General features: G+C 40.5%; 1 protein-coding gene across 3 annotated transcripts in view; it reads right to left on the bottom strand.

Moving 5' to 3' along the window:
- Positions 1-7,779, bottom strand: part of PTPN13 (protein tyrosine phosphatase non-receptor type 13) — a 114,717-nt gene extending 106,938 nt beyond the window's left edge. The window contains exon 1 of one of the 3 annotated variants that reach the window (XM_042049510.1): positions 7,702-7,779. The gene's annotated coding sequence lies outside the window, so the exon portion shown is untranslated. Of the gene's footprint in view, positions 1-7,423; positions 7,578-7,701 lie in introns of those variants that run through there. The other 2 variants (XM_042049509.1, XM_042049506.1) reach the window with 2 other exon arrangements.
- Between the last annotated feature and the right edge of the window lie 7,464 nt (positions 7,780-15,243).

The raw sequence follows: 15,243 nt of genomic DNA, 5'->3' as shown, positions 1-15,243 counted from the left end.
CCAGTGGATTCATTAGATGTGCTGTTATTTTTTGCTGCCACTTTCTGTACAGTTTTCTAACATTAATTAATAAGCTGAATGTTTCTGCAAGTGTTTCTGAAGCTTTGTCTAATGGTTAAGAGGAAAGCCCTTCAGGGGCACTGGTCTAAGAACATAGAAAAGATAATTGAAGATACATGAAAACTTTAAAATACAGAGTCTATGAAGGCTGGACAGAATCTCTTTCCTCCTAGAAACCTACCCAAGATAAATCCTTTACCAAAAAGTGCAGAGGGAGCTTATTAACAAAAAAATCTCTGAATAATGCTTGCATACAGGCAGTACTCTCTTATTTCCTAAATGTCAAAGTAATGGGAAGAAGTCCAATTTCAAGACTTAGAAAAGTTGAAAGCAAACTGGCTTCAGAAGAACAAACAAAAAATGCACCTCAATCACCGAAAAAACGTTAAAACACACTAAGGCACTTGAAAGAAATACCATAACAAAACCTCTGAAGGAGAAACTAGTACTTATCACCTGTTGAAGCATCCCATTTAAGGAAGTTACACATAGTCTTTAATTAGGCTGCTGGAGGGATAGCTCCACATCAACCTAACCACACAATTGTCCAGTCAGTGACACGTACTGAGATGTCTCTCAAAGCAACATGTGTGCTGTTCCTCGCTGACATTAAAAAGCAAGGCATAAAAGCAGCACTTGGACAACCATATCGACCACTTGCTTGCCTGGGATTCAAACTCCCAAGTGAATTCATCGAAGGCAAATACAGCTTTGCACTGACTTGACAAAATAGAGCTATTATTTCACTGACCATAATCCTAAGCACTAGGAGGGGATTTTCCACCTACTGATTTTACAGTAAAAGTACTAAAAGGCAAAACTTCTGCTCTATTTCCCTTCTCTAACTTTTCTCTGTTGAAACACTAAATTATGTTAAGAGAGAAATGGGTAAAATCAGAAATAACATAATGCTGGCCCTTGATGAATTGTGATGAGAGAAGAAAAACCCGCAAGATATTTTACACTACTGATATCCTGATGAGCAAACTAGGTAGAAAAGTTAGACTATCTATGTGTGACATGGTTAAATATCCACATGCTTCATTTTTTACCGCTCTATTACTTAAGGCAATACCCAAGTCCAAATATATCATCATTTAAACCAGGCATGGCTTTGCCAGGAAGCACAACTATTTCTAACAGCTGAAGTTTCAGACTTTAATTTGGCTCTTTTTAAAATTACAATATACAGAAGTGGTTAGCAGAAAAAGTCAACAGTCCCCATCAAGAAAGATGGAACACATTCAACACCAAATTAACGTTGCTTACATGTTTGAAATATTGTAGTTAATATTTCAACAGCAACATTCCACAGGGTAAAGCAGACATTGTTTTATGAGTCAAGTCCCATTACCTTTCCCTGGTGACCCTAAGAAAGCCCTGGAACCACGTGCGTCACACAGGTTTATTGGGGTGGGAATTTATGCCCTCCATGTAGCCATTCATGTCCATCTGAAAACTGGAAAATACAGTGAACAGGCACATGCTATTGAGATGCTGAATAAATTAATATTAAAAAGGGAAAAATCCTAATCTGAAACATAAAATTTATCACTGGGAACCAATTCCCCTGCGCAAACAGGGAGCTGCAAATGAGAGTGTCTATAGCCCCAGAGATTATGAGATAAACCGTGTTCTGTCTGTCCTCAGCAGTAACTTAGAAAAAACCTTTGCACTCAGCTCCTTGGGTTTCTTTCTCTAACAGGTTTTGAGGGCCTGCCCACTACATGAGCAGAACATTGGCTGTTCCATGAATAAAAATAAAGACAGACTTATAGAATGGACACGAGACTCAGAGAAGCTTCCATCTCCAAGCACGCAATTTTACTACAGAAACTGTTTACATTAACAAATCCTTATGCCTGTCAATGTCTATTCTGAAACAGTACTTAAGTCAACAAAAAATGCAGCAATTTCAACAACATTGGCATAATTATGCTACTGCAATGAACTAGTACTGTCAGTTTCATACAGCACATAGCATGGTGCTAGAGACAATCAGCTGCACCTACATACGTATACAGATGTAGCCAAAACAGCTTTTACAGCTGTTGTGAAACTGCATATGAAACACAGGAGAACCTGTGTTTCCACTGTTTTATCCAGTTAAGAGTTTTGCTTTCACGATGATGAAAAGCACATCAAAAAATTAGGAATTTGTACACTCTAACAGCCTTCTCCCCTCAACAAACAAAACTGGCTTTCAAGGAAAAGTCTGATAGGAAAAAGCCTCTTCCTTAAGTTCTTTTACTTGAGAAATAAACAGGAGTGTTTTCTAACAATCAATTTCAGCATCAATTTCAAGCTTACAGCACGAATGTAAGTCACATGCAACAGCATTGCTCAAGAAAAGTCACCCAAAAAGACTTCCAGCTCCAGATCTACTTTTCTGAAGAAACCAGACTTCAGATATGCCACTTCCAAGGTACCTCTCTGCACATGCCTGAAGCCAAGTACCCACACTACATACAAACACCAGAGAAGATGTCAACACCACATGAAAGCCATTTCCAGGTTCACTTTCAAAAATTTCAGCAAGCTCTATAGAATGTTCCCACCCATATTTCTCCCACAGATACAGACAAATGCTCTTTTGTAAGACAACTTCCAAGAAACACACACAAAAAATAATCTTTAGGCAGAGCTGGACAAAGAAACCATGAAACCCCAGAAAACCACATGCTTCCTCTGACAAGGCAGAACCACACAGAAATTTGAAGAAATCAAAAATCTCAAAGTCTACTAAAAAAGCGTGATATTTTGGACAGCATCAGATTAGTTCATGAAGAGGTTTGGTTCCAAACTTGTGCACATAAATTTTCATCACCTTTACCTCAGTCAGTTCTCCCTGTGCTTTACTTTTACCTGCAAAACAGGAGATAAAGCTTTCCTCTCCTTTCCAAGTGCCCCATCTCACCTAATTTAATGACCAATTCTTAGAAGCAGGAACCACAAGCCGACACAGCACCTAGTCCAAAATCTGACATTACCCTACCACCTGCAAATCATTAAAAACACTACACGTCCTGCAAAACTCCAGTATTCCCTACAAATACCAGCAATCAAAAATAGGCAGTTTTAATAGCAGCTCTCCTTTAATTCTTGACATATTACTTGCAGACATTTCTGTGGCATATTAAATTTACATATAAAAGATAAAGGACAAATGAAACCCTGAGAACAAAGCCTTCCCACGTCTGTTATTCTTTCTACAGTGTCACAACTGGAGCAGATCTCTATCCTACCAAGTGAATTTCAAATTCACAGGGCATATCACTGTCCCAAGGCAGCCTACTCAATTCATTGCCTTTTATGAAAGCATTTTAATGGATAATGATGCACAAAGAACATGCCTGGTTCCTCACCAGGTATTTAAGTGGCCCAGGAGAAAGAGAAGCCCGGATGAAATAAAAAATGGCACCAAAGAGTCGTCTTGTGCCCTTCCCATCTGTAAATGCCATCTTCCTTCTCTGTACTTCAGGAGGAGGTGGGGCTGGGAAACACTTCTTTCAGAAGTTCCACCCTTCTTTACAGATGCACAGATTTCATTAATAGTTAACTGGCGACATACAACATTAACTTACTCTGGTATTCACAGCTTTCCATCCACGCTTGTCCCATGGTAAGCGACAGCTTGGGGCAACTGCTTACAAATACACACTACCCCAAGACTTGCTTTTTAATCTTTTAGTCTCACTAACTAGCTCACTTTGAAACAGTAAAATTCCAGCCAATTCTTTCTGTAAGCAGAGGGAAAAAAAAGTGACAGACTGTTGAGCAGATAACCGACACGCCTTCCAAAAATGCAGCAACCAGAGCAATACTTAATGTTCTTAGGTTTAACAAACTACTGGTGAAATCACTTTAAATTTTACCATCAGTGGACTAAAGGTTCTAGGCTTGTCACACAAGTAAACTGGAAAGCTCTTCAGAAGAAAATCAGTCCCCTTAAAGAGCTGATCTTACTCTTGTTCGTGTTAGTAAGTTTTCACATGTGCTCTGGAACAACCACTACAGACACTCTTGAGTGTAAGGTGACACTGAACCGTGCCATAAATCAAATCCCTCCTGATGGGAGAGAATTTTCTAAGAGTCCTTGCAAGGAGTTTCAAAGATGAATGAAGACTTTTCCTTGAGTTTCAATGCTGCTGGATAGTTGTTTATTAAGTCTTATCAGAGGAACAGAGCCACTAGCATGACCCAGGTACAGCATAGAGCACAGAAAGCAGGAGAGAAGTCTCATTATCAAGACTTACATGGTCTTTTAAAGATAATTTAACCAATAGTTACTAAAAACATATATTATTTTCACTTTCCTACCAATTATTCAGTAACACGGGCAGGAACTGCGGAATTCTCTATCCAATCATTCCAAACTACTTTTACTGCAGAACATGGAGTAGTAGAAGAAGGAGAAGAAGGTTTAGAGAACAACAACAATCCTTCATTTTGATATTTTTTTACTCTTATCTATTTACTACAAAGAGAAGCCCAAAACCTCTAAATTTTTCTCCCTGTGACAATCTTACATAGTAGTCTATCACCTAATTCACACCACTGTATTTTCTAGTTCTTTTCGGTTCATTGGTAATTTTTTCCAAGGTTGGAGGTTAAAACAGTGTTGTTCAGGGGGGTAAGAACCCTTCAAAATAGGCAGAGAAATATTCTCGGCACTCTGGGTTCCTACAGTAAGGTCTCCTTCACTGTAAAGAATTTTGAACAAGAGAATGTCAATATTAACAAGGCCCTCTGGGCCATAATGTCGTGTATTTCAACATGCAAATATTTGAAGCCATATTTGAAGCCATTTAAGTACAGCACCATTCAGAGACCTTAGTGATAAAGAAGAGCTTTGTGAAACTGACAGGCACTCCAACAATAAACTCCATTTAAGAGTCTGCCCAGTCTCATTTTATCTAATTACTTACCTCCCTTGCAGGAATAGCATGCTATTAAGGCTTGCTGATTAAGATTTGAAGGCACTTTGAAGATTTATTGTACCATACAACCACTAATTATTATTGTTCATACCTGCATTTGGTTGGGAGAAAAATAGCTGTGTGCGAAATAATTTCTGTTCCACATGTAAAAATAAAAATATTTGCCCTGCTAGGCTCTTTAAAAAGTAAACAGCTAAAAGACTGTATTTTTACTTTCAGGTCTTCACTGTGATAGTCAACCTGTACAAACCACGTGGCTGAAAAAGTCCCACCATAAGGGAAAAAAAAAAGCAAAGACACTACAATTTCCTGCCACCAGAACAAGTGACATTTGTGTCCTGGTAGCTTCCCACTCTCAGGAGTGCAATCTCATCCCTTCACTAGGCTTCTTCACTACTTCCCTTCAAGGCATTGAAAACGACAATGCTATGCACAAGTTATCACAGGCTCATGATGACCAGCCACAGTGGTTATTTACCACTCATCCACACAGTCCATTTTCACTTTCACAGGCCTGTGAAGCTGTAAATAGACTACTAGGTCACATCATTTCACGAGGCTCTGTTATCCTAGTGAAAATAAATGCAGTGTACCCACTTATGCTTTAACATTCTGCCCAGCCTTCTCACACAGATACTTCCTTGCTCTTCCATCCACTCAAATGTCCTTGAGCCTGTGGTTCTCACAGCCTTCAATTCCACTCAACAACAGTCTCAGAATTAAGAGGCATTTTTTTCATTAAGCCATTAGAACAACACCCTGTCATACAGCCTGTCTCCTTTTACATCTGGTATATTCAAAAGTACTTACTTTTACTGCACCTTTAACTTAAAAAACCCAAACAACCACACTCTGATTAGGAAAAAATCAATATAAAAACCCTAATCTAAATTAGGTTCACTTTTATCATGCACAAGCAAAAGGACAAAACAAGTCCCATTATGGAAGGAATACATTATGTGCCTTTCCACTCACCAAACAGGGTTGATAGGTGAAAAAAGAGTTACAAAATATCTTTAAAAGTTAGATTTTGTCTCTCTTGCTGTCATTCTCTTCTTTCCTTAAATTACTACTTAAATTCTAGAACTGTTCATGGAAAGACATGCTTGTTGGCAGATAAAAAAAAGACACTCCAAGTGAAACACATCTGTTGCATGTGAAAACTGAACAGATACGTCCGACTGATAGCACTAGGAGTGGTAGCAAATTCTGTCGTAACTGCACTACCAAAAGATCCTCTGACTAGATTTACTCTTTCCTCATCAGTATTTCTTGCACAAGACCCAAAATGTTTGTTTTCCCATTTGTACCTCTATCCTGGCTGATTCTAACTCTTGCAGAAATGCCTTTAGAACCTATTTCTGGCCATCCAAAGACAGACTTGCAGAGGCCACGTTCAGTCAGAGCCTTGATGCTTAATGTGAACACCGACAGCAGTACTGCTCTGGAATGGGTACTAAATGTCACCATTTCACTAACCTGAGCCCAAACAAATGACCTGGGAGTCATGACACCTCGGAATATATATATTCAATGACAGCTTTCTCACATGAGGTTCAACCCTCAGGAAAATGTCTGTGGATTCTGACCCAGTTTCACAAAACACGTCCTCTTCCCTGAAAAGGTTTCAGGAACTGATCACGGTTACTGCCCCAGCTAGTTCCACATGCAAAGACTTTCATATTCCTTTCTCCCAAACTCACACCTTAATAAGATGGCTAGACACAGATTACCGGCAACCAACCTTACAGTTTCCATGTCCTACATTTACTTCTGATCCTACCTACAAAACCAAACCGGTTCCCAAATGTTTCCCCAGTAAACAGGAGGGGTACAGAACAGCTCCTGGCGGCTCCCTATGAAGTCACTGACTTTGTTGCTTTAAACATGCAATTTAAAGAGAATGACACAATCTAGAATATGAGAGAGATTATCCTGCGGTCTGCGGAGGTGTCGATTGCTAGGAGATAAAAAGCCAATGACACCTACGCTATTTCTCATCACCGGCCAACAGATTTATCCTTCATTTCTGCTTCTCCAAAAACGTTAATGAGGAAAAAGTTTCCTCTCTGTTAACAAGTGCAGGGCTGCGGGGGTTGCTTTGTTTGGCTGGCGCAGGCAAACCCAAGCCCTTCTCGGCCGGCAGAGCGCGTCCCGCTGCTCCGAGCGCCCAGTCCAATCCCACGGGACCCGGGCTGGAAGTTCCGATGGGAGCACCAACATCTCCCGCCGCTCCGTGCGGCCTTTTTTCACCTCTCCCACACCCCGCCGCCGGCCCCCCTGCGATCCGAGAAGCGAAGCCAGGCGCTCACACGCCCACCGGCGGCCATCCCTCCGGGAAAGCCCCCATCCCTCCGGGAAAGTCCCGCTCGGCGGAGGCCGCCGCTGGGCTCACTGCCCCGCTCGGCGCGGCAGCCGCGCACCTACCGCCCCTCTAGAGCCGCCGTCCGCGCTCGCAGGGCGGCGATGGAGCCGAGCAGCGCGGAGCTTCGCCCGGAGCGGCCGCGCAGGGCTGCGCTGGGAGCGCGGGCAGGGAGGCAGCGCGGAGCAGCATCTCCTCCCCGCCGGCCGCCAGACCCGGCGCGGAGAGGGCGGGAGCGGCGGCGCTCCCCGCCCCCTGGCTCCCTCCTTCTCCCTCCCTCCCTCCCGCTGTGCACGGCCGGCCCGCCGCCCGCAGCCGCCCCTGCGAGTGCCCCGGTACCTGCGGGTACGCACCGCGGCCGCCCGGCCCCGCCGGCCCGGCGCTGCCGCTGCCCGCTCCGCTCCGCGTCGCTGCGCCGGTCGCTGCCCCTCGGGGCCGCCAGCAGCGCGGGGAGGCGGGAGCGCACCGCCCACCGCCCCCGACCGCCGCGCCTTCCTCCCCTCCCTCCCTCTCTCTCTCTGTCTCTCTCTTCTCCTCTCTCTCTCTCTCTCTCTCCCTCCCGCCCCCGGGGCAGCGGGGAAGATGCTGACACACGCCCGGCCCCGCCCGCTCCCTCCGCGCCCCGACCGGCCCCGGCCCCTTCCTGCCCTCAGGGTGCAGCCGGAGCTCCACAGCGACTTGAGGATTGACTCGGGAGTTGCCTCTCTTGGGGGCGAACTTCAGCCCTAGTGACAGTAGCCTGTTCTTGGCCCCAAAGGCGTTTCTTTGGGGTTTTTTTGTTTTCTTTTCCTTTTTTTTTTTTCTCGGGGATGATCTTCTGGCTGTTCCCAGACTTTGGCTCTTCAGCTGGAAGTCTTGGTCCTCAAACAAAAGCCTTAATGGCAAAGCTTTCAAACATGGCCGATTGTTCGTAGCTGTCAGACAAACTGAGGTGAGGGAAAGGTCCACTTGATGAGGTGAAAATTGGGGAGTTTGTTTTTGGTTTTTTCTTCTTTCTTTTTTTTTTTTTTTTTTTTTTTTTTTTTTCTAAATAAGGCTTCTTTTTCCAGTTTGAATGTGATATCCACTCTGGGAACCCACTGCCCACTTGTGCAGTGGGGTTGGAGCTTCCCCAGTGGGTTCCTCTGGGGTTTCTGCAGTAGCTCCCTCCTTTGTGGAGACAGACTGTGAAAGAAACTAGTCACAGGGCAGGGAAAACACTTTCAAGTTGCAAAGAATAATCCCACCAGAGATGTGCCCCCAAATTGGGGCTGTGTGAAAATGAACTTCCAGAATGATAGCCTGGAAGAGTAATTTCCATTTAAAAAAAAAAAAAAAAAAAAGTGGAAACAGTTGCATTAGAGTAAATAAAAATGTTTGACTGTAACTGTTTCCTAGTGAAATACCGATTGTTTTGTATTAACTAAAGTATTAAGGACTCAGCATAAAAGTCAGTCTGCCGTAACTAATAGTGTCAGGGACTTTGTGTAAGTCATAACAAAAATAAAGATGAGTAGTAAAACGAATTAACATTGTTTGAAGTAATTTAAATAATTTAAGTAATTTAATTGTAATTTAAATATAATTTTCTTGTAATACAAGTTCTTGAAGTTGATAACTATCTACTTACATTTTAAGGTGAACTGAGTATGTTGGTATCCACATTTCCAACAAGAGCTCATTTTGGTCCCTGTGCATTTAAACATTCTATGGCACCTCCTCTTTCTACAGGTTAGTGTTTCAGTGAAAGAGATTTTTTTATAGGTGTTAACGATCTAGAGTAGGTTTTATCCTAAACCTCTGCTTCCACACTTCAGATCAATTCACAGTGGCCCTAACCCATGTCACTATATGTTCTGTCTTCACTGTATTTGAAGATAGAGCACAGAAAGAACTCTTTGTAGGAATATGATTTTTTGGAAAGATGCTTTATTAGTTCAAGTAAACAGAACGAGTGAAGCGGGACTGGGGGATGTGTTAAAACCCAACGTACACAGCAAGGTAATATTGTATACTTGTACTGGCATATGCCTCTGAATGTAGAAGTCTCCTCCCCAGAGAGTCACCTCTCTTAAAAGACTGTAAATTTGATTGTAATTTACTTTCCTCAAAAGAAGATTTAGTTCCTTGTTCTTCATTCTACTAACGAGCATCTGTTTGGGACAGCATTTTCCTTGGCCTTGTAAATGTATGTGAATGCCTTAACAATTATCTCATTAGACTATTTGATTATATTTTTAATTAAACATCTTCAACAAGGAAACTTGGAGCTTAGGATCAATGAAAAATATAATTATCATCTTCACCTACTGTGCATTTTACAGGGATGCAAATACATGGAAAACATTGTCATAACTTTAGAAACTTATTACATCACTGACTAGAAGAAAGACATAGCATGTTGTGCACAAAGACTGATGCCTTGGAATGCCTCCACTGTGGAAAAATGAAATGGCTTTTGCCAGTGCGGTACTTCTGGATTTGTTTTGAACACAACACATTTACTGCAGAGATTGACATTCCAGTACTTAAGAGATTCCTGAGGGTGACTTTTTCCATAGCTGTTCAGAGAAAGTTTCAGAGAAATGTTAACCAGAGATGCAAACATTAAACTTTCCTCTGAAGAGATTGTCTGGCAAATAAATGTCCTCCAATTACTCCACCATCAAAATCTTGCATCATTTACTTATAGCTTATGTTTAATGTAGTGCAACTTTGCTTAAGGAAAAAAAAAAAAGAAGCCAATTTATGTTATGTACTTGTTATGTACTGTTCATGTTGAAACTTCTTTACTGAAGAGTTGTGCTTCTTATCTATGCCTAAACTGGGAGATTCAAGAGCACCTCCAAGTTCCTGGTCTGGGATGCATGCCTGGCCACACCTTGGCTGTATATTAGGACAAAACCTGTACATAAACTGGACAGAACCCTCCCTTAAGCTCATGAATATGGGCAACTGAGAATCAAAAACTGTGTGGCTTGCTGCAGTGTACATGTAGAGGTCAGTTTAGAGGGACACTAAGTTTGACAATTCATGCTTTGCAGCTAAGGAAAACCATAAAAAAAAAGAAAAAGAAAAAAGCCCAACATAGGTGCATCTTATAGTAATTCACACACAAGTCCTTGGCCCACAAGGCACCTTCTGTTTGTCTGTGTTAGGTGTTTTCCTTGTATTATCTAAAAGATCCTAAGGAAATTATATGAGTGGCTCAGAAAGAAGCAGCAAAGGGAAATAGCTACCACAAAGATTAAATCTCTGGGAAATATTAAGACAGTACAATGACTGTCTGGGATTTTCAAAAGTGACAATTAATTCTGGGCGTTTCCCAGTTTTGGTTAACAAATGGGGACCTTATTTTCAAAATGTACAGAACAAGTGGTATCTGAAGTTTAGCAGCTTGATTGACAGATCCCTTTAGAACTACTGGCCATTTTATGGTTTTTGGCTAAATGACAATCAAGGGATAGGGAAAACACTGCCTACAAACATTTGATGAGGCTCAATGCCAGTGGAAGTATTTTCGGTCCCCATTTGCAATGAAATCCATGGGTAGGCTAATTTCAGTGAAGGCTGTAGTGCTCTTGTTGGCCCTATATCAGTACAGTTGCAAAAAAGAAGCTTGAAATATATTTGGGAGTATAGTTACATTGGTACCATGTAAAAAAATTGAAAAAAAAAATAGGAAGTTTACTAGGAAAGTAGCTCTTACATCAAGACTTACAGGTCTTGAGGACAATCTTCAAGAAAATCTAATTTACAGGAGCCAATTAGCTCTAGATACTTAAAACCAGACTGGTTGAAATAGTAGTAAATATACAGTAGAGAACAATCTTGCCCAGACAGAGAGTACTTGTTCAAACTGGTCCTTTCTGCATTTAGCTTTGGAGTCTATCTTAATGAAGGTTTTGTTTAGGAATATTACAGTGAAGAGTTAAATCAGAGCAGCGGAAGAGAGACATTAAAATGTATAGGAAGAGTAGGAGAAAAGGACTTGTTTTCATTTAAGATTTGAAATGAGATGAAGGGTCACTGAGGCTGAGAAATACACAAAGGCTGTCCCAGACTGCAGCCTGTTTGGAAGAAAAGGCTCTCACATCAACAGTAGCTAGATTGTATGGAGGGACAGACCAAAGTCTAGACAAGTTGCCAGGGGTACAGGGGGGCACACAGATTTTTTTTTTTTCCAAAATTGTAGTGTTTCTATAATTTCTATAATTCTATAATTGATGACTCTCGGCTGACCAAATTGTAAAGGCCAGGCATTGAGGATTTTGAATATTCCTTCGTTGTAGCTCTCCGGCATCTAAAAGCATTGTGCTTATCTTCAATCAATTCATTCCTCTTGCTGCAATGCAATTTAGCATCATCCTGTGTGCAAGTGATAGTACAACTTCTGCTGAACACAGCAAGAGCTTCACAGTTCCTTCAAACAGAGAAGGTGCTGACTTGTACAAATGACAGCTTTATATTTGGCCGTGATCTTTGCTCCTCACAGGTCAACAAGAAATGCTGCTTATCTAGTGGTGAATTCTATGATTTGGGGATCATCCTTTATTTTTGTTTTTGATTTCATGCAATGGAAGTTGCACAATGACAGTTTCAGTAGGTGGATGTCTACAGGTAAACAATCCAACACGTAGTTCTGGCATTTACAATGTGTGCACTGCTTTATTACACTTCCCGAGCTGTTGAAATTCCTCAGGCTTCTCACATGAATTTGTTCTGCTTGATCAAATCCCACTTGGCTATTTGTGATAGAAGTGACTGGAAACGAAGTTGTTCATCTTTAAGGATTGCACGATTTTCCTATTTTTGACTAGCAAATATGCCCATATTCGGATGGATGGTCTTAAACCTAACTGGAAGGGATGGGAATTGAATGCATGAATTGCAGCACTTTTAATTAAAAGGTAGTAAACCAAGCAGAAGATAACAAACAAAATTAACACAACCCAACTTTCTTAACTTTTTAACCACTGATTGTTGACATCTGTAAGATTTTTTTTTTTTTCAGTTTCTACCACTGATAGCATTCACTCAGGGACACTGGTCATAGCAACAACCAGTTGTAACAAACTCTTGGTGAACACTGTGCTCAATATTTCCTTTATGCTTTTGCATGTTCCCAGTGCCATCTTTACAGAGGCAATACCAGGGTCCTTGCATTTCCTAGTAGTAGCAAAAGGTACATAAACAAATGTCTGACATTACAGGTGATGAAATATTTCAGTAAAGGTTAAAGTATCTGTGGATGAAGAGATAATAATAAGAGACACTGATGCAAACATGTCTGTTGAGTCATTAAATGCTTTGGAGAACCAGAAAAAAAAAGGTGAAGATAGACTCCAGGAGAACATTGTGAGAGAAACATAGAATTAAAGAAGTAGAATCCCTATATAAACTACTAAAAGAACTATCAAAGAGTCAGAAGAAAATAAAAATAAGAGAATATATCTAATGACATAGAAATATTGTACTCACTGTAACGGTGCTTGAATTTATTTCCATACTCATAAAAATCTCTTCTGCCTTTCTGTAAATCACTTAAGGGTATCATTCTCCAGAAGAGTTCCACAAGAGTTATTCCAGAGTAATTACATTGAAATCTGTGGAATTAGTCCAGTTTTACATTGAAGTTACAGTGACCATAATTTGACTGTAGGTGACAATTACTGTGACACCTACTTACTCTGTAAACCATTGTAATTTACATTTCTATTCACATTTGCCATAAAAAGCTGTGAACTAATTTGACCAAAAAGTTGTCTTGTGTCCTCTGTAATAATAAGGATTATTTTAATATACTTTTTTAATGCTATTGTACAAAACTGTGCTTTTAAAAGCTATGTGTTGGGATATCTGATGATAAATTTGGTTTGACTAGGTAAAAAACTATTTTATCAAGATAAAGGGACTGTGTTCCACCGTAGAAGTTAACCTTTTCAAACAGTTGCACCCACTGAAGTTGATTGCTTTTAATTTTATTGGAATAATAAGCAATAATAAGTACATGCTCTTGCATTTGTGCAAGATTTTTTCAGGATTTTACCTTGCTTTCTTAATTGCTTATTAACACCAAGCTTTCATGGTAATTTTACATTTTTTGCCATTAATTATCAATTAGTTTTGCTCTCATGGATTTTAAAGCAAGTGCCTTTAAAGAAGAAAGAGATACTTACTTTTGAAGACAAGAACTCCTCCCACAGAGTGAGCAGCATCCCTTCAGCCTGGTAAATTTTATCTCCAGTAACACATAGGCCAGCCACTCTAGCTGACTTCTGTGAGAATTGCATGTGAACATCTTGTGAAAGTTTCCCACTTTGGTGATTAGAAGTATTATATTGATTAATATAATTATATAATAATTGTTGGATGCTTCTTTCCAACTTCCATTTAGTTGTGTCACACTGCTTCTCTCAGTAATGTTTTACTGCTTTGTTAATTGGAAAATATTTTTGAAGTGTGAAGCAGATGGAGCAGTGTGATGGACAGCCTTCTTTGTGTTGCTTTTGTACTACGTATTTCCACAACTTGAATCATAAACAGATTTTCTAACAGTCATTAGCCCCAAAGAGAAAATTCTTTAGTATCCCCTGGCCATAAATTACTTTTAGAACAAGAAGAGACAGGAAACAGTTTGCAACAGAAACACGCCCTTGGAAAAGTGTCTCACTTCTCAGAGACGGGTCATCGTTTAATCCCTGTGAAGGAAACACTTGACAGTTGGGGTGAAGTGTTAATGAATTGCTTAATTTTCAATTCTGCCTCTATAATTCTAATTATATATTTTTATGTGTGCCTGACAATATTTTGGCATCTGTAACTCCTGCCTCTTGAAGATTTCGAAGCAGGCCACTATACGGGATTTGCTAAATCTCACAACAAATGGAAGGGTAGTATTATCTACATTTCAAAGAAGGAAAATCTGAGGCATGGCTTGATATATTCAGGGTTATGCAGGAAACTTGGTGCAAAGTACTGCCTTGGTGTAAAGTTTTAACTCCTAATCCCACACTCCTCCTCCAGAAGAGCTGGTAGTCCAGAAGAAATCAGACTCTTGCTTAGAGTCTGGAAGGTTTTCCTCTGGCTACATATAGCAGTACTTAATAATCTATTTTCACTTCACTACCTTTCATAGTGAGTCCTGTATTTTTTTTAATTTAAAACATGCCCTTTTCTCCCTGCGACTCCAAGATTGTTCGGTAGAAGACTATCTTATTTACATTTCAAAGGGCTTCTTTGCAAAATACTTCCTTATGGTGGAACCACTAGTTTATGCTTTTAAATAAAATCTTTACTCAGCATGTTTAAAAATTACAGGGCATTGCACACAAGGAGCATTTCAGGCTACATTTGCAAGCAAATTTAGTGTGTACAAGTGCAGTCAGAGCATAAGAATGTTGTGATCTTTTGAGTAACTTCCGTTGTTCTGAGGTTGCCACTCTGGCTCGACACTAACTAATGTACACGAGCCACCTAAAAATCAAAGAAACTGTATCTCATTCTTTTTGCTTGGCAGCTTTATTTTTATTGTATTTTTAAGAATCCAAGCATAAAATGTACCACGTATACTTACTTATCACATGACTAATTACAGCCTAACTACTTTGCACTCATGGAATGGATCATATTGTGTCAATTACAATCAGGCATCATCAGACCCACACAACTTTGGCTGAATCCATTAATAGGAGAAATGGTAATGCAGAGTGAACTGAAGCGACAGCATGTGGTGGTACCTGTCTCTTCATAGCATCGTTAAATCCACAAGCACTTCAAACACCTTCTTTTCAAAGTTAGCCCCAGCAGTCCATGGCACAGTGTCATCAGTGAACAGGCACAGAAGGGTACAGCTGGCAACAGGAAAGTCTGCTAATTCCAGTGCTTTGCTCTGTGTCTGGA

This window comes from Corvus kubaryi, unplaced genomic scaffold (assembly GCF_017639235.1).
Source record: "Corvus kubaryi isolate FWS band 111438036 unplaced genomic scaffold, C.kubaryi_AGA036_p1.0 71, whole genome shotgun sequence".
Lineage (NCBI taxonomy): Eukaryota > Metazoa > Chordata > Aves > Passeriformes > Corvidae > Corvus > Corvus kubaryi.
The sequence above is the reverse complement of the archived record's forward strand: the minus strand, read 5'-3'. Positions and strand labels throughout refer to the sequence as shown.